This window comes from Lotus japonicus, chromosome 2 (genome assembly GCF_012489685.1).
Source record: "Lotus japonicus ecotype B-129 chromosome 2, LjGifu_v1.2".
NCBI lineage: Eukaryota > Viridiplantae > Streptophyta > Magnoliopsida > Fabales > Fabaceae > Lotus > Lotus japonicus.
Genome location: NC_080042.1, coordinates 43,311,577 through 43,330,279, shown reverse-complemented (window position 1 = coordinate 43,330,279; position 18,703 = coordinate 43,311,577). Strand labels below are relative to the sequence as shown.

General features: G+C 39.3%; 1 pseudogene; it reads right to left on the bottom strand.

The window, feature by feature from the left end:
• Positions 1 to 6,021: 6,021 nt before the first annotated feature.
• On the bottom strand, positions 6,022 to 6,607 carry LOC130736459 (uncharacterized; annotated as a pseudogene).
• Between the last annotated feature and the right edge of the window lie 12,096 nt (positions 6,608 to 18,703).

Genomic DNA, 18,703 nt, shown 5'->3' with positions numbered 1-18,703 from the left:
AACTCCTCTCTTTAGCACTTGAGATGTGAATCATTTTTATTTATATGTCTTGATATTTCAATTCTTTGTATGACTATTGAGTTTTTAATTTATGTATTCGTTTCAGTTAATTTGTGCTTGAATCGATGCGAGCTTTTTACTAATTCTTTTAGGAACGAAAGTTATATTAAGAATTATGGAATCACGGGAGCGAATTTATTGGACTTTCCCTACTGCTTAGAAATAAGAGTAGAATCTAATAGGGTGGCTAGTATATGAAATTTTAATCTTCAATTCAAGGGTCTAGGTGCTCGTAACACAGACGTAGTAATTGAATTCAAAGTCTTGCTTTGCTATTAATTTAGTAAGTAAGAACATAGGCTAAATCACCATAGAGAGAACTCTCAATTTTATACAAACACTGTTTTGTTTAAGGCATTGATTAAATTGGTGAAACTATACTCAAGTGCTATCTTTCTCATACAAATTAAAAAATCTTTTTTAATTGCTTTATTTTATTTCTGCGAAATTGAACAATTGAATCACCCCCAACTTTGGCCCTTGGTAAACGCATGGGGATGGTATACATTTGTTATGATGAGGAGGCCCTCAATGGCATTGCTGATAATATAAGGTCTCGGAGCTTGTGGCATAGTTGATTGGGTTGTTTATTTGGGGTTGCTCGGGTAGAGGTTTTTTTGTGGGTTTAGCTTGAGTCTTTTTCCTTAGGGTTGCTTATATTTTATTGTTGGTTAGCTTTTTGATGTACTAACCTTCACTCCCCCTAATTGTATTTTTTTTTTTTGCTTGGCTTGCCAAGTAGCTTATAGGCTTAATTTCACTTTTGGTCCCCCAACTATTGCCTTCCTGCAAAAATCGTTCCCAAACTTCAAAATTAGCAAAAAAACGTCATCCAACTATACATGTTGTTGCACTTTTGGTTTGCCGTTTGCCTTCCGTGAGAAAACTAACGTGAGAAGCTGATGTGGCTCCCTCACACGTGTCTCACGTGACTTTCTTTAGAGAGCTTGATGACTGGACAAGTCACATACTTTTCACGTGACTCTAAAACGCTCCAACGGTCATCTCCCTCCTCCATCGTCTTCTTTACCATGGAACCCTTAAAAGAGTGACGTGAGAAGCATGTGACTTGTCCAGTCATCAAGCTCTCTGAAGAAAGTCACGTGAGACACGCGTGAGGGAGCCACATCAGCTTTTCACGTTAGTTTTCTCACGGAAGGCAAACGACAGACTAAAAGTGCAACTACATGTATAGTTGGAGGACTTTTTTGCGAATTTTAAAGTATGAGGACGATTTTCGCAGGAAGACAATAGTTGGGGGACCAAAAGTGCAATTAAGCCTAGCTTATAATATCATTCCCTATTGCTGTCAAAAAAAACGTTATATACTAACATTGATTGAAGGAGTTCAAGGGGAATATCGAACGACTGATATTTAAAGTCTGCTGAATATCGAACGGTTTTGAAAAATCACATATGAAATAATACGTATAATTACTTAAAAGCTCATAGGTAAAAAAAATGAAACATTGTTTATTGATAGACTATTGTACCCTCGAGGTTGCTAAACTTCTCAATATATAAATAAATATAAATATGTTTTTGAATTTCATAACTCATATGAAATAAGTAATAATAAATTTATTTATTTCAATTAATAGTAGAAGTCTATAGAATGGCATTGATGAAGGAAGTTAAAGAGGAATGGATATGAGAGTTTTTATTTATTTATTTAGTGGCCTTTAACTTTTAAGATTTATTATTAATATTAATTATTAATTGATTGATACTTCAACAAACCTAAACTAATGATATGTGTCTTATGAAATTCATAACTAAATACTAATATCATTTTTAATATTAATTTTGACCTAAGACATTCCATAACTCATATAAATTAAATAATAATAAATTCATTTAAAATAATTTTGACCTTATTAGTAGAAAGTTATATGCTAACATTGATGAAAGAAGTTCAAGGGGAATATCGTACGACTGAGATTTAAAGTCTGCTGAATATCGAACGGGTTCTGAAAAATCACATATGAAATAATATGTATAATTAATTACTTAAAGTCTCATAGGTAAAAACAAATATATGAAACTTTTTTTATTTTAAGGATTTGCTTCCAATAGAAAAATAAACAAAAATGAAATATAACTCATCAAATAGTCTTGATAGATAAAAGGAATAAGAAGGAAAAACAAAACCGAAAACTGAAAAAATAATGTAAAATTAGTGACCACATTCATAGTGTAAATAACACCTAAAATGACATAAATTGAATGAAACTTAAGGTAGACGATGAAGATGACAACACCACACCAAGTTGTAAAATAAAATAAAGATGACTCATTTAATCGACTAAATTCATAATGAATCAATAAAAATTACGAAAAATGCAAGAAACTTACATGTTTTCAAGATGTAACATTGGAAGAATGGAAAACAGCAATGGGAAAATCTGAAAAAATGAACAAATTGAAACTAAATCAATGAAATGTAAAAGAGAAAAAGAGGCTTCATTGTACCGGATTAGAAGAAAAGATTATCATTTGGTCAACTAAGTTGATAATAAATTAATCAAAATTAAAAAAAAAACAAGAAACTTACATTAGTTGAAGATTAAACTGTCAAAGAAATGGAAGCAAACATCATAAAATTGTGCAAGAAAAATAATGAAACACAATTAGAGAAATAATCAAGTAGATGACTTGAATAGTTTATGAAGAAAAAAGGCTTGTTGGCACAGTCTTGGGTCTAGAGTTTGAGGGAAAGGGCATAGATGTCATACGAGGCCTGGGAAAGGTATATGAGAAACATTTCAAGTCTTGATTTTTGTATGTTTCTCTCGGGCTGTTTTTGTATTGGTTTTGGGGTTTCTTTCTAGTTGTTCCCCTTGGCATCATGGTTGTTTGTTTAGCCCTGCGTTTGGTCTTGTTTCAAGGTCTTGGTCGAGGGCCTTTAGGTTTAGTGGGGTTTCCTTTTGTTCGTCAAGTTGCTCCTTTTTTTGGGCTTTCCTCGTTCCCTAAAGGTTTTATCCTTGGGGGTTTTTTGTGGATAATAATACATAATCTTTTATCTTTCAAAAAAAATGTTTTTTTAAACGAAATAGAAGTTACAAACAGATCATAATAATATTGATAGTCAACAGCAAAGAACAAAACATGCATAAATTACAATAGTAAAATAAAATGTGTAAGTTCCATCTATTGAATAAGATGCATATTGCGAAGAAAGACTGAATCTTACATGAGTGTGAGATGAAGAATAAGAAGAATGAATGAGAAAAAATAAGACCGTTTGGGAAGAATATAACATGAAAAAAAAAATCTGAAGAAGAAATTATGGCAAAATTAGAACAGATAAATTAAAAAGGATAAACAAGACGAAAAAAGAAGAGCTCTTACCGGATGGAAGATGATGATGGAGAAAAACATCAATGTCTGAGAATGAAAAATGATGAAGAAGAAGTGACCGGTGGAGAAGAAAAGACGCAATAGTAAATTTTCTAACCTGATGGAAGATCATCTTGTGCTGGAGTGATGCTATTGGAGAATCCAAATTGAAGAGATATCCTACACATGAATGAAGATGTTGAAGAGCAAAATGAGAGATATGAAAATAAGTTGAAAGGGGAATAAAAAAATGTTTTATATATGGGAGAAGAAGGAAGAGACTCTTGGTGATTTTGTAACCATAATCCATAACTAGGAGTTACAAGGCAACAAATAAAACGACCAAGAATATGAAAAAGTTGTACAAAAGGTTTCATAAGAAAATGTTCAACGGTAAGGATTAGAAGCAATGAATGGCCAAGATTGATAACATATTGAATTACTCACAAACTTGCGTATATGACCATGGAAAATTTCCACCCATGCGTATTAAAGTATTAAATTACAATTTTACCCTCAAGGTTGCAAAAACTTCCCCTTTAAATAGATTATAGATTATAGATATTTATATACTATATTATAGAAAATTCTGTAATTTTTTTAGGGGACTTGCCCCTATGTTCCTTCATAGTTACGCCACTGTTTTAACCCTCTAAAATCAGGAGTATTTGGGGTGCCAATACTATTGAGGTATTTACAAATCATTTTCAAGATCTAATAATAAGAGTACAAGTTTTGAAAAAGATATTTGTTGATGACATACAACATTTTCAACATAATTTTCTTTACCAAAAGAAATCTCATAAGGGAGAGGCATTAGCAGGGGTTGTCTATGGTACACGACTTTTTTGTTGTTGTTCTTGAAAAGAGCTCAAAGACTAAGTAAGCGTTGAGTAAAACAGGATCTGAAAGTGGTATATTGATAAAAGTTGAGTTACAGTCAGTACGGTGAGCCTCCTTTATATAACAGATAGGTTAACCATGCTAAATGTCTAGATACATTGAATGAATATGGTTACATGTAACAGAAAGGTAACAACATGATAGCAAAACTGACAAGCTTAAATTGGAAGTTAGTAAAGACTTGGTAAGATCATCGCTTTTCACAATCTTACATGGAAAGTTAGCCACATCCCCATATTCTCTCGAGATCTTTGGTGGGTTGTTCCTATTGGGCCGCCTTTGATATGTTCCCGGAGTCCAATACTAATATCATGGTAAGCTGGCCCAAAATCCTGAGCGGTACAGTTGTGCAAAGTTGCACAAGGGAATCTTGTTTTACCCTCCAAACAAGACTTAATTTTCAAATCTTGCCCTCCCCTCTTTCTTTCTTCTGCACACCCGCCGCAGCCCACCAACCACCATCACCAACCACCTCTCTCCACGCCACCCCTAATGGACCCCACCACCAACCTCTCCATGCCACCCCCAACCCATCCACCACCATCACCACTCTCAGAGTTTTGAAGTGAAAATTTTGTGCAAAGGAGGAGGAATATTTTGATGCATCTTATTCACACAATATTTTGTGTGATGTGCAGGGTTATGGAAGAAGAAACAATGAACACAAAATAGAGACACTGAAACAACTAATTCAATAACTAACATAAATTATGCATTAAATTGAGCCTCAATTCTTACAATGCAGAAACTTAATTACAAAAAAGGACAAACCCAACTCCTCGTTGTCGCGTATCGCAAGCGTTGGACTCCACTCCTTCGTCCAGTCGATAGTGATCACTGTGGCTCTGATGTGGCATTCTGAGTGTCGATCTCTACTTCTCCTTTTTTTATCTCTCTATGTTGTCTTTTTAGGGTTTGCAAGATAAATGGATTTTTTGGTTCATGGGTTTGTGGAAAATCAGATCTGGATGGAGGTTTGGTTCGTGGGTAAGAAAAATCATATATGGATGAGGAAAATGCTCGGGTGTGGAGGAAACTCGTGGTTCTGGGAAGAAGATCTAGGTCGGGAGATGAGGGAGTCGTAGAGGTTGATAGAGGCCTCTAGGTGATGGGCTTTGGGTTGAGGGTGGCGTGGAGAGGTGGTGATGGTGGTAGGGTGGCGTGGAGAGAGGTTGGTTGGTGATGGTGGTGGGTGGGTTGTGGTCAATGCACATAAAATCAGTTTGTACGGAGGATGGTGCGGTGGTGGCTTCAGGTTGAGGGAAAAGGAAAACAGTGGGTTAAAAGGGTTGAACAGAGGGAGCAATGAGGAGGGAGGAGGACCATGGTGGATAAAGGGTAAGTTTCTTTTTGAATTTCTTTTAATTAAATTAATTTAGGCTAAATTTAAGTAAATCTTTTTAAAATAAAAATACTTAACCTGCTTTATTTGGCATAGAAAGAGAAATGAGGTTGTGCACATTTGCATAACTTTCTCCTAGTGTACCATATGGCGACCCGCATTGACAAATATGTATTATATTTTTTTATAAGTAAATGTTAATTATTAGTAAATTAGTACAAATTATCCATCTTCAGAATTTGAATTCACCTACAATTACTCTTAGATTGTGTTTGGATGGAGGATTGTAGATTAGCACTTGCATGACGGAGATTGAACGACTCCTTGTAGTTTTGAGGGGTGTTTCCAATCCACTCATTGAGATGATATCTAGTCCCTCAATAAGGTGCTAAAAATCCTGGGCCATTTGTATATCCTGCGTCGACCAGAAAGTATTTACCTGCGATGGTTTTTTTCCAAGAAAACAAAAATCATATGATTGTATTTAATATAGTAAAAAAAGTATCAAGGTTGAGAATATTACCATTCAGAATTTGAAGGTGATTTTGACGACGTAAAGCATCTCGCAATACTCATGAATCTCCTGCCGAGCCTTCCCAACCAGGTAACACGTAAATAAACTTTAAATCTGGACCACAAACCCCTAACACATTCGTAGAGATGTCACCCTTTCTATTACGGTATCTAGGTTTATCTTCTGCTGCCACTGTTACTGGAATATGTGTCCCATCAAGTGCTCCAATCGAATTCTAAAAAAGTTTAAAAATCATAAATAAGTTGTAATGACTAGAAATCTCATATAATTACTCAAGCTTGTGATAAGTTTACCTGAAACCATCTCCATTTGTATGCCTCAGAGCCCTCTAGATTATTATGGTCTTGAAACTTCAAATATTCCCCACTCACTTTCGTCACAGCTCGTAGGACATTGTTGAATTGCCTACTTATTGTTTCATTGTTGAAAAGTTTGCAGATATGAGTATTAATGTTTCTGACAAAAGCAAAGCTCCAGAGGAAGCTGAACCAGAGGAAGACTCTCCAGAGGAAGTCGGTCCCTCTGATTCACAGCTTCAGAAGAAGAGCAGAATTGTTGCCTCTCACCCTAAGGAGTTGATTCTGGGAAACAAAGATGAACCAGTCAGAACCAGATCTGCATTCAGACCCTCTGAAGAGACTCTACTTAGTTTGAAGGGATTGGTATCCTTAATTGAACCAAAATCAATTGATGAAGCTCTTCAAGACAAAGACTGGATTCTGGCAATGGAAGAAGAACTGAATCAATTCTCCAAGAATGATGTTTGGAACCTTGTCAAGAAACCTCAAGGTGCTCATATCATTGGAACCAAATGGGTGTTCAGAAACAAGCTGAATGAAAAGGGAGATGTAGTCAGAAACAAAGCAAGGCTAGTTGCTCAAGGCTACAGTCAGCAAGAAGGAATAGACTATACTGAAACATTTGCTTCAGTAGCAAGATTGGAAGCAATCAGACTGCTGATTTCATTTTCAGTGAATCACAACATAATTCTTCATCAGATGGACGTTAAGAGTGCCTTCCTGAATGGATACATCTCAGAGGAAGTGTATGTGCACTAACCTCCTGGTTTTGAAGATGAGAAGAACCCTGACCATGTTTTCAAATTGAAGAAATCTCTCTATGGTCTGAAGCAAGCTCCCAGAGCATGGTATGAGAGACTCAGCTCATTCCTTCTGGAAAATGAGTTTGTAAGGGGTAAAGTAGATACAACTCTCTGTTAAGTTCAAACGTGTTACAACGTGTTTCAATCTTATTTTGATCCTAACAATTTTTATAAATACTTTTCTCTACTAAATCTAATTCCAGATGTTAATGACATTTTTCAGGAAATATATATTATAAGGTCACATGCTTCAACGAATATGTCTAAGCCTTATAAGGAAAAAGAAGTTTACGCAAGATATGACCGCATCGTCCAGTAAACGAGGAAGACACTTATTCTGTATCGTTTCATGCCACGTCATACCTCAGAATTTCAGAAGAAGCCTTTGAGCGGGAAAGTCAAAATTGTATCTCAACTATTTGCCCCATGGCTTAGTCAGAAGGAAACTAATCCGGTCACGTGCAAACTGATTTACCTTTGAAGAGAGAAGTCTCGATGACCAATGAAAAGGAAAAAGAACAACACATCAACATCACATTTCCAAAATGTCTCTCTTCTGCAAAGTAGCCCAAAGCTATCACCACCTACTAGCTGACAAAGTACACCTTTTTGGCTAAAGGATAGCTTTGAACAGCAGCATGCATTTAATGAAGCTACCAACCGGAGATTTGAATCAACGGTTAGATGACACTCACAACGGCTACAAACAACGGCCAGATTTTGTGTCTCAACGACTACACAACTAGCAAGATCATATATAAAGGACATATCTGAAGATTGAAGAAAGGAGAAGAGAAAAAGTTATTGCAAGAAAAGAAAGAACTCAGAGCAATTACTCCAAACATTCTTCAAAGCATTAAAAGCTCACAGCAGATTTCCTAAGAGTCAAATCCGATCTCATACCTCTGCTAAATCAAGAGAGAATACCAAACCTTAAAAGAGTCAAATCTCTTCTCTTACTTCTCTCTTAGATTCTGAACTCTTGTGTGTTCCAACGTCCTTTCAGAACCCAAAACACTTGAGAGTTCCAGTGCCATAAATTGTCTACACTAACTCTTTTGAGAAGAGATTTCTTGTAGAGCCAAACAATCTTGTTGATTGTAGGAGGAGTCCTGTACAATACTTGGAGAAGTCCGTGATAATACTAGGAGGAGTCCTGTACAATACTTGGAGAAGTCCGTGATAATACTTGGAGAAGTCCTGTCTAATACTTGTATTGGAGAAGTCCTTGATACTTGCTAGTGAAAATCTTGGTGGTGGCCAAGTACTGGACGTAGCCCAATCGTTTAGGGTGAACCAGTATAAATTCCTGTGTGCTGATCGTTCTGCTTTATTTACTTACTTCCGCTGCACTAAACGGTTTTTGAAAAGTCACCAGAACAGTTTTCTTAAGAACTTATCTTCTTTTCATAAACTAAAGTTTTGACAAGTAATTTTTTAAGAACACAATTCAAACCCCCCTTTCTTGTGTTACTTATTTACATATCACTCTCTTCTGCAAAACTTACAAAGATGATATCTTAATTGTGCAAATTTATGTTGATGATATTATATTTGGATATGCTAATCCATCTCTTTTCAAATAATTTTCTGAGATGATGCAGGCTGAATTTGAAATGAGTATGATGGGAGAACTCAAGTACTTTCTGGGAATACAAGTTGATCAAAAACCAGAAGCTGCTTACATCCATCAAAGCAAGTACACAAAGGAACTTCTGAAGAAGTTCAATATGACAGAATCAATAATTGCTAAGACTCCTATGCATCCTACATGCATTCTGGAGAAAGAAGATGCCAGTGGGAAAGTATGTCAGAAGCTCTATCGTGGAATGATAGGTTCACTTCTATACTTAACTGCATCTAGGCCAGATATTCTGTTTAGTGTACACTTATGTGCTCGATTCCAATCAGATCCTGGAGAAACTCACTTAACTGTTGTTAAGAGAATTCTCAGATATCTGAAAGGTACCACTTACCTTGGCTTGATGTATAAGAAAACATCAGATTATAAGCTTTCAGGTTATTGTGATGCTGATTATGCTGGAGATAGAATTGAAAGAAAGAGTACTTCTGGAAATTGTCAATTTCTGGGAAGTAACTTAGTCTCATGGGCAAGCAAGAGGCAATCTACTATTGCACTATCCACTGTAGAGGCATACTATATCTCAGCAGCTATATGCAGCACTCAGATGCTCTGGATGAAACATCAGCTAGAGGATTATCAAATCCTTGAGAGCAACATTCCAATTTATTGTGATAACACTGCTGCAATCTTACTTAGTAAGAATCCAATCTTACACTCAAGGTCTAAACACATTGAGGTAAAGTATCACTTTATTAGAGATTATGTTCATAAGGGCGTACTTCTTCTGAAGTTTATTGATACTGACCATCAATGGACAGATATCTTCACAAAACCCTTAGCATAGGATAGATTTAAATTCATACTGAAAAATCTGAATATGGACTTTTGTCCGGTATGAAGATGAATCAGAACCTCTGACTATGATGCTTCCTCATCAGAAGATGTCTAGTTCAGAAGGTAACTCAGTCAGAAGATAAGTACCCATTGGTGCTTACTCTGAGACGAGACAGTAAGCGTGTGTCAGTTACTTTGATACATCGTTCCTTGTGCCAGTGCTGACAATCTGTTGTAATGAGTGTTGATGTGCTTTTTCTCCACCGTGTGATTTGTGTATTAACTGTTCATAATGATGTTCTTAATTTTCAACCGTTGATTTTACTTTTGCTTTTACAATTAACAACGGTTACTTTCTAAAACCACTACGCACACACGTTCTCCATCATTCACGTCTTTTGCTTCTCTCTCCTGTTTGCAAAACCCTCATTCTCTTCGAATCTCTCTCGCTCTCACTCATCTCTCTTCTACCCAAACCTCCTACCTCCAACAATGGCGAATTCTAAAAGAGCTGACTCCGGTGAAAGGTCCGATTCCGCCGATGGAAGAGTATTTCCTAGAATGGTTGTGGGTCTTCCAACAGGGCAAGTGGGTCCTATTATGCGTCCTAGATCGACTGAGGGTGCTCAAGCACAAGTCCAAGACGCGGAAGATGTTGTTCCCTTATCTCAGAGAGGATGTGCAGTTACCTGCGTTTTCCCTCCAGAAGATCTCCAAGTTCTTGCTGAATGGAGAATTGACCTCGACAACATTGCTGAAAATGGAGTTGATCTTCGTCCTGAAGCTCAAGCTCAAGGCTGGGAAGGGTATTTCCAAAGACTTCATGGTCCAGTTTATGATAAACTCGTGAAGGAATTCTGGAAGCACGCTGACTGCAATGAACATCAAGTTGTGTCATTTGTTCTGGGGAAGAGGATCATCATTTCTGAGAAGTCGTTTGCAAGGCTTCTGGGTGCAGAAACAAGCAATGGATACAGATTCCAGTTGCAGGAATCAAAAGTCAAACCAAAAACCAAAGAGGCAGTCAACATGGCTCTTTATTCTACATGGAAGCCAGGGAAAAATGACTGCAAGACCAAGGATCTTCATCCTGAATTGAGAATCTGGCACAAGATTCTGCTAAACTGCATAAATCAAAGGCCAAAGGGAAGCTCTCCAGATTACATCAACTTCACTCAGAAGGTGTTTCTCTTCTTTATCAAGGAGCACCGCAAAGTCTGCCTGCCCTACTTTCTCTTCTCCTATCTGAAGGAGTGCATCAAGAAGTCAAGAACCACTGCTTCACCCAAGTCTGCAATCAAATACATACCATTTGGCAGACTACTTTCTGACTTCTTCATAGAGAGCAAACTGATAAAGGCTCTACAAAAATTAGGATGCACAGAAGACTTGACAATAATTACTGGGGATGTCTTCACTCCTACTTCCATGAAGAGAATGGGCCTGATAGAAACAAAGGCTGAAGTCAAAATTGCTGATGCAAGACCAAGAAGAAGAACCCATCTGAAGGACTACCCCCTCTGGTCCAAGGCTGATGACCCAGAGGCAATCAGAATCTATCTTGCTGATCTAAGGCAGCAAGGTTATGAGATTGATATGGATGAATTCTTCAGGAATCTTCCAGATCCTCCTGACTTTGAGTCTCCTAGGAAGAGGAAGACTAAGAGAAAGCAAGTTGAAGCCTCTGAGGAGAATGATCCCTCTGATAGTGATGACAATGATGATGATGAACCACCGCCTCAGAAGAAGGCCAAGAAGGTCGGGATTATGACTCAAGTCACTCATCTGCAACCAACTCAGGAGCCTGCTAGAACTGCACCTTCTACCAGAATCACAAGATCTACAACTAGAGCTTCAAGTAAGTTTGTTGTTCTTTCAGATGATGATTTAAATTTTCTTGATGCAATTAATGATGAAACCAATCCTGAACCCACACCAATCAATCAACCAACTTCTCATCCTTCACCCCCTAGGGCCTCATTCTTCCAACCTTCCATTGAGGAAGAACCCCTCTGGAAAATGCTCCAAGCAAGCAAACCCTCTGCTTCAACCTCACCCATCATTCTTCCTTACAATCCACAACCCTCTGAACCAATAATCTCTGAGACACAAGCTCATGAGATGCCAAACCCTGAGAAATCCAACTCTGAGCCTCAACCCTCTGATCACTCAGATGAGGAACACTCTGAAAGAGAAGATCTCTCCCACTATTTCCAATCGTACCAATGTACTTTTTTCTTCTCCTTCCAATAAATCTGAAGCTTCTCGACGATTCTTTCAACTTGTCAGAGAAAGAGTTTCAGAAAATCCTGCACATTTTCTAAATGTTCCAAGTCCAAACCGCTCCTCTGACCCAGGCTAGAACCTCTGGTTGCTCCAGATTTCCCAATCCAAGCGGTCCCTCTGGCTTCAATGCCTCCTCCACCTCCTCCTCCTCATTCTCCTCTTCCAGAGAATGATGAATCAGTCTCAAACCATCCCCCAGACAAATCACCAAACCTTGAGACTGAAACCTCCCATCAAAACCCTGAGACCAACACATCTGCACATCAGACTCTGCAGATTGGTTCTCCCTCTGAGGTTGCAAGTAGCAATCACTCTTCATCACCTGAACCAAACCTCTCCCTTGTTCCCTACACCTACTCTGGGCCAAACACCCTCCTTGATTGCATCAACTCATTTAATCATGAAGCATCTTTAAGGGTTCGCAATGTGCATGGTCGCACTGACCTCAGTGAGAATCCAGACATAGTTGTTGAGGACTGGGATCGTCTGTGTTCTTGGATGGTTGACCAAGTTCCAGTGATGGTTGGGTTTCTAAATGCTGAAAAGAATAAGTGTGTTGAAGATGCAAATCAACGCCTCAGAAGAAGAAAAGCCTTGAATGAACAGCTGATGAGAGAACAGCTCTATACTGTTATTGAAGAAACTAGAAAGAAGAAGGAACAAGAAGAAGAAGCTGCACGGATTGAAGCAGAACAACGTGAAGCTGCAAGGTTGCAAGCTCTGGAACAAGCAGCTAAATTACAAGCTGAAGCTGAGGCACTCAGAAATCAAGCACTTAGAATTGTTCTAGTTACTGATGTTGCCTCCACATCTGCTCAAGTTCCTCACTCTGATCAAGCTACAACGTCTGCTCCACCTCAGTCAGATTCAAGGATTGATATCATTGAACAAAGGCTTGATTCTCATGAAGTTCTTCTTCAGAGTTTGAAAGAAATGTGCACCGAGCTTCTAAGGAGGACACCTAAACCCTAGCTTTAGGAACTCTCTTTTCTTCTGTTTTTCCTTACAATGCTTATGTGTTTTCTTCTTGACCTATGTTTCTTTATCTATGCTTATGTGTTTTCTCTTTGAACTATGTTCCTTTATCTATTTTCTGTTTATTAAATTATCATTTTCATTATGTGGTGCATAATTACTTATTTATCATACAATCAATTTTCACTCATACACATTAACTAACAAACAAAATTTTTATTCATTAATAAGAAACTGCATACAATGGTTGATACACTTAAAAGGAAGGATTTTTCCTTAACTCTCTACATTGCCTACGAATTGCTGCCTTCTCAAGCTCCAAACGATGCTGCCTATTGTAACACCCCGATTTCCAGGTGTCACTTTAGTAACTCAAAAATAAACTTTACGCGGAAAACAGGTATATTTTTTGTTTTTGTTTGATTCCTTAACCCAGCAACTAAACTAACCGATGTACAAACATATATACATGTACAGCCTCAGCTGCACGTCAACGTCACGCGCACTTGCAGTGACCCCAAAGTAGTGTACCCGTAGGCAAATATGTACAGAACCAGTAGTGTAAGTAAAAAGTTTTACGTACAGTCATCCAAGAGAAAGTCGGCCCCAAAATGGCCTAAACAAAAGACCCATATAGTCCGACAGACTCTCTGTGATTCCTCATCAAGAGAACCACACAAAAAGCCATGCATCGGGAACCTACCCTGTCACAAAAGTAAGACGAATCAGAGCTCTACACAAAATATGACGCCTGCCTAACCTACCCTCCCAGTACCGCTCATAGCTCCTCCTCCTCTCCCTCGTCGCTCGGCGAGTAGCTGTCCACGTCGGTGTCGAAGTCAGAGTCGGAAGCCACCGTGATCATCTCCGTGTCTAAGTCCACGACCTCCCTCCTAACTGTCCTGCGCACAACCCTAGTCGAGCCCATCTCAACATCTACCTCCTCAGTAAGAACATCATCCTCCACCACCCGGACCAGGGGTTCCACACGGTAGCCGCGCGGTGGAGTAAAAGGAAAACGGCGAGAGGCAGACGGAACAACAGACTCCCTCTTCGGCTGCACGAGCCTCGAGGACGACGCCACGTCGGTAGGGTCAACAACAGTAGTAGGAGGTGGCACAACAGGTGCATCAACATCAGCCTCGATCTCGGATGGGTCCTCGTCATCGGAAGAAGATGAAGTCGGAGGTGGTGCAGGTGGTCCTCGACCAGTACCTGGTCCACAGCGAACTGAAGGCGGCAAGTCAAAGCTCAGCTCCATGCGTCGTAGCACTCCCCTCGTCAAACGTCCACGCTCGTCTGTCCGGTCCTCCATGACCCTTCCCCGGTACGTCGCTCGATTATCCACAGCATCGATCACCCAAGCGGTGGGGGCATGACGGTGCACCAACTCAAACCTGACCCCCCCCCCCCGAGGGAGAGACCATCGAAAACCAGTCCGCCATCGACATCTGGCAGTAGGCCGACCGCCCAAACACAAACATGAAACCAAAGCCAAGGCGCTAGGGTCAACTCACGGAATAAAGTAATTATACACTCAACATGTGATTGGGGTATAGATATATATGTTGATATATATATATATATAAATAATCCTAGCATGTTATCGGCTCTAACAATGCTTCGATAATTCAAATAGCATACAATTCCAGTCAGGGTGAATGTATGCGTGAAATGCAATTCAATATGATCCGGATAATTCAATTTGGGATGGGCACCACGAGTCCGCTCGACACAGGCCTAGTGTCGACAACTCTGCTCGGGTGTCGCTTACAAACCCATGCATAGTCGGATCAGCCCCAACCACCCAAGGTCGTGCCACTCTGCCCGCTATGTCGAAGATACACCCAGGTGTTCTTCGATGAAGGCATTCCCCAACTTTCTGTGAAGCTTTCCCGTTCTTCACCGAGGCCCAATCTTTCGATCGTACAAACCTCGAATGATGCATGATGCAATATGATTAGCCAAACATCGAATCGTCCTCCCAACGCAAGTGTTTTGTAAGACCCAAGATTTTAAGCTTAGAATAAGTGGAAGAGATTTCTATTCACGATTAGGTTTGACGTATTGAGAAGGGAAACCTGAACAAGAGTTTATTTAATGCAATAAATTTATGAAGGAGAAAGTTCAGGAAAAGTCTAAGGATTGTACCAGAGTCGCTAAAAGTTATAGCACGATCGTTATACGCTTAAACCTAGGTCAGAAACCCTAGTATATAGCTAGTTTTCACTTTTAGGCACGATGGAAGTTAATTCCAAAAATCTTCAGAGAAATGTTAGAACTTCTCTTTTTCAATATATCACAATCGTTTCGAGGCGAAACTCTAGGATCTACGAACGTCCGATTCCAATCATCGGAAGTTTGCCGAAACCGAAACCCTGGTATTTCAAAACCCTAGAATCAACCGACTATGAAGACTTTTTCTATTCAGAGCTTCAAATGAAGATTCTACACGCGCACACCCATTTCTCTTGATGATTTCAATCTTTCTTCAGAAGGAAGTTTTCCATTCCGACATCCGATGCAAAAAGCAACTTATCGGGTAAAATAGTTTTATACCGACTATGCATTAGTCGCTAAAAATACAAGGAGACCTCATTTTAGTTTTGGAATTCTTTTGCCAAAACATATCTTAGAATTCACGGAGAATGACGCCGGAAAAATCAGATTCGCGAAACTTTCATTTTACCGCGTTTTGCCAACCTCTATATATAGCCAAGAAATGAGAAAAAAACACAAAAACTACCCATTTCTCTCAAGGAGGCCGCGAGCTTTGGAGGAGGAGGAGAAGAAGAGCTTTTATTCAATTCTTGCTTGATCGTCGATCAATCAGTTGCTGCTTCAAGGTTTCGAGGTATAGTCGCTAATCCTTACCTCTGATCGCTTTTTCCATAGCTTTTCTGTAGACTTTTCTGAGCTGATAGTTTTGAGGTTTTCGCAAAACTATCCTGAATATTTCATTTTTGATTCTAAACATCTTCCTTACATGCCCAAGATCACTTCTGCCGGATTAGATTTTCCGTAATGTCGCCGGATTTCCGCCGGAATCAATTTTAGCCTTAAATACCCATTTTTTGAGTAAAGCTTCAACCTTTAGGCTGAAAACTATCGCCTTAGCTTAGTGCTAGTAGGATTAGTTGTCATAAACGTCGTTGGTGACGTCCCTGTCAAATTTGGTTTTTGGGATTTCAGTTTTGAAATTCTAAGTTAAAAATCATGACCAAAATACCCCTGCGACAGTTTTTGATCCGATAATTTTTCCGAGTTCAGAATACCCTTAGTTACGGCTAATGATAGCATAGGAACCAAGTTTGATCGAAGAAAAATCGAATCCCACAATTGTGAAAAGTGGCCGAGCCTATAGGGGAGGAGGAGGAAAATTCCTTTTGTACTTTACTTACGTACGTTGTTTTTCTGTTTATGAAAATAGATGACGTTTGTTTATCAGAGCCAACCTCTCCCAGTACGGTGTGGTTCGAGGACGAACCAAGCGGAAGCTGGTGGGCCTGTGACACCCGGGGCTGACGAGGGCGGGGAGTGATTGCCGGTGCAGTGAGGCACGGACAAGGAGCGGCTCCTGGCAGGCTTCTAGGCGGAGGGTCACGGGAATGAGCCGATCTCACACTCGAACAAGAGGTATTCCGAGACTGTATAGGGATGGACTATACAGTTGAGGAGGGCATAAGAGATTTGATTGGTACTACTCATAACAACAAGATGCATCTTCTTTTCGGGAGCCCGACTGATAAGAACTCCATGGTTAAGTGTGCTTGCCTTGGAGCAATATCGTGATGGGTGACCTCCTGGGAAGTTTTCTCGGGAAGTGCGCGAGTGAGGACAAAGCGCACTGAAAAGACTCGTGTTGTTACCGTGAGGCCAGTCGTCAGATCGGGATGTTACATGTTTAGCTCAATTCTCAAATTCAAAACCCAAGAGTTTAATGCCGACCCTACGACATAACTCCAACAACAAGAGTACCCAAGTACTCGGTGACTTTCACTCATCACCGTGGCTCACCCCCGTGATGTCCACCAATTCTCCAAAACCCACGACAAAATCGACTTTTCCCCGTCTTTCGCAATCATTTTCCCATTGAGATTCCCTATGGTTTATTCGTTAATAAAAACGTTTTGAAGTGAATTAGTCAAGTTATGAGTTTATTTCTCGAAGTCTAAGTTTCCTAAAGTCTCTAGTTTTCAAAATTCTATTTTCTTTCTAAGTTTTCCAAAAACCCACCAAATGTAAATCCCGGGGAAAGTCTAAGTATACCAACGAATGGCTAAGTCTCAAACCCCTGTTTGTACTTGCCTAGGGTTGTTTCCCCAACCCGAAAGATCAAAAGTAACTAGTTCAGTGATTCTCCACTCCGAAGTCGCGTCAAAACGCACAATTCAATAACATCTCAATATCATAAGTCAAGAAAAACATAATAACATTAATCCATCATCATAATCAATATCAAAATAAAACATAAATCGAATTTATCGACGCCTATCATGCAGTCTTAGCTAATAGGTAAGTTGCCCTAACCTCGAGTTGCTTCAGTCTCTTGGTCTAGGTTCTCTTCACACAAATGCTCTGAAAAACCCAAAGTTCCTTCAACAGAACCTCGGAGAAAACAAAGCAGAAATCCAAACAAAATCGATTAGCTCGATCACAATACAGCTAATTAACGATAGACAAAGCATTAAAGCTTCAGAGTACAACAATCGAGCACGAAAGAACAAGTTTTCGCAAACGAAAAACTCCCCCCCCCACTAAAACATGCTCTCGGCCACAAGAGGAAAAAGGCTCCTGCGCTTTTTCTTCGATCTAATTTAATTACAAGGTAGTTTTAGGGTAAAACTAGGGTAATGAAACTGTCGGAAAAATTTTAGAACAACCGGGTCAAAATACGGCTATTCAGGGGCGTTTTAGTCCAAAATAAAAGCTCAAAAACTCAAAGTTAAAACTTCGGAAAACAAATTTGATAGCGATGTTCCTAACGACATTTGTAGCAAATAATCCTAAAGGCACTAAGTCGGATTGCGACTTTTCGACATTAAAGTTTCAATAAGTGCGCAAAAAGGGTTTTTACACAGTATTTCAGATCTCTGACAACTCGATCGAAATCGGCGAACAACGGCGAGTGTTCTAGGCTGTTGGGCAAGTGTAGAAGATATCCCAACAGAAAAATCAGGAAAAACAGACAGTTTTACGAAAAGCTCGAAACTTTGAGCACAGAAATAGCTAAAGAAACGCAGTAAAAAGAACGATCAGAGGTAAGAATCAAGCTAGTTACCTCGATACCTTGAAGTAGGGACAAACAGCTCGAAGATCGGTCAAGTTTCGGCGAAATTCTCCTCTCCTCCTTTCTCTCTCAAACTCGCGGCTTCAAAGGGAGTAATGGGAAGATATTTTGATTTTTTTTACTATTTATAGGAAGGTGAAATCGCGGGAAAATAAAAATTTCGCAATTCCGATTTTTGCAGCACGTTCATCGGTGAATTCTAAGCGAGATTCTGGCGACAGAATTCCAGAACTCAAAACAAATCTCTAGAATTAGGGAAAAACGATCCAAAAAGCGGTGTAAGTTAAATTGCCTCGAAAAACTACTTTTTGCTGTGAAGGTCAGACGACAAAACTTCGTTCTGAAGAAAGATTGGAAACGTCGAAAGAAATCTGGCAACGCGGACGGAAACTTCGTTAAAAGCTCCGAATAGAAAAAGTCCACATTCAGTGATTGAATTTAGGGTTTTTGAA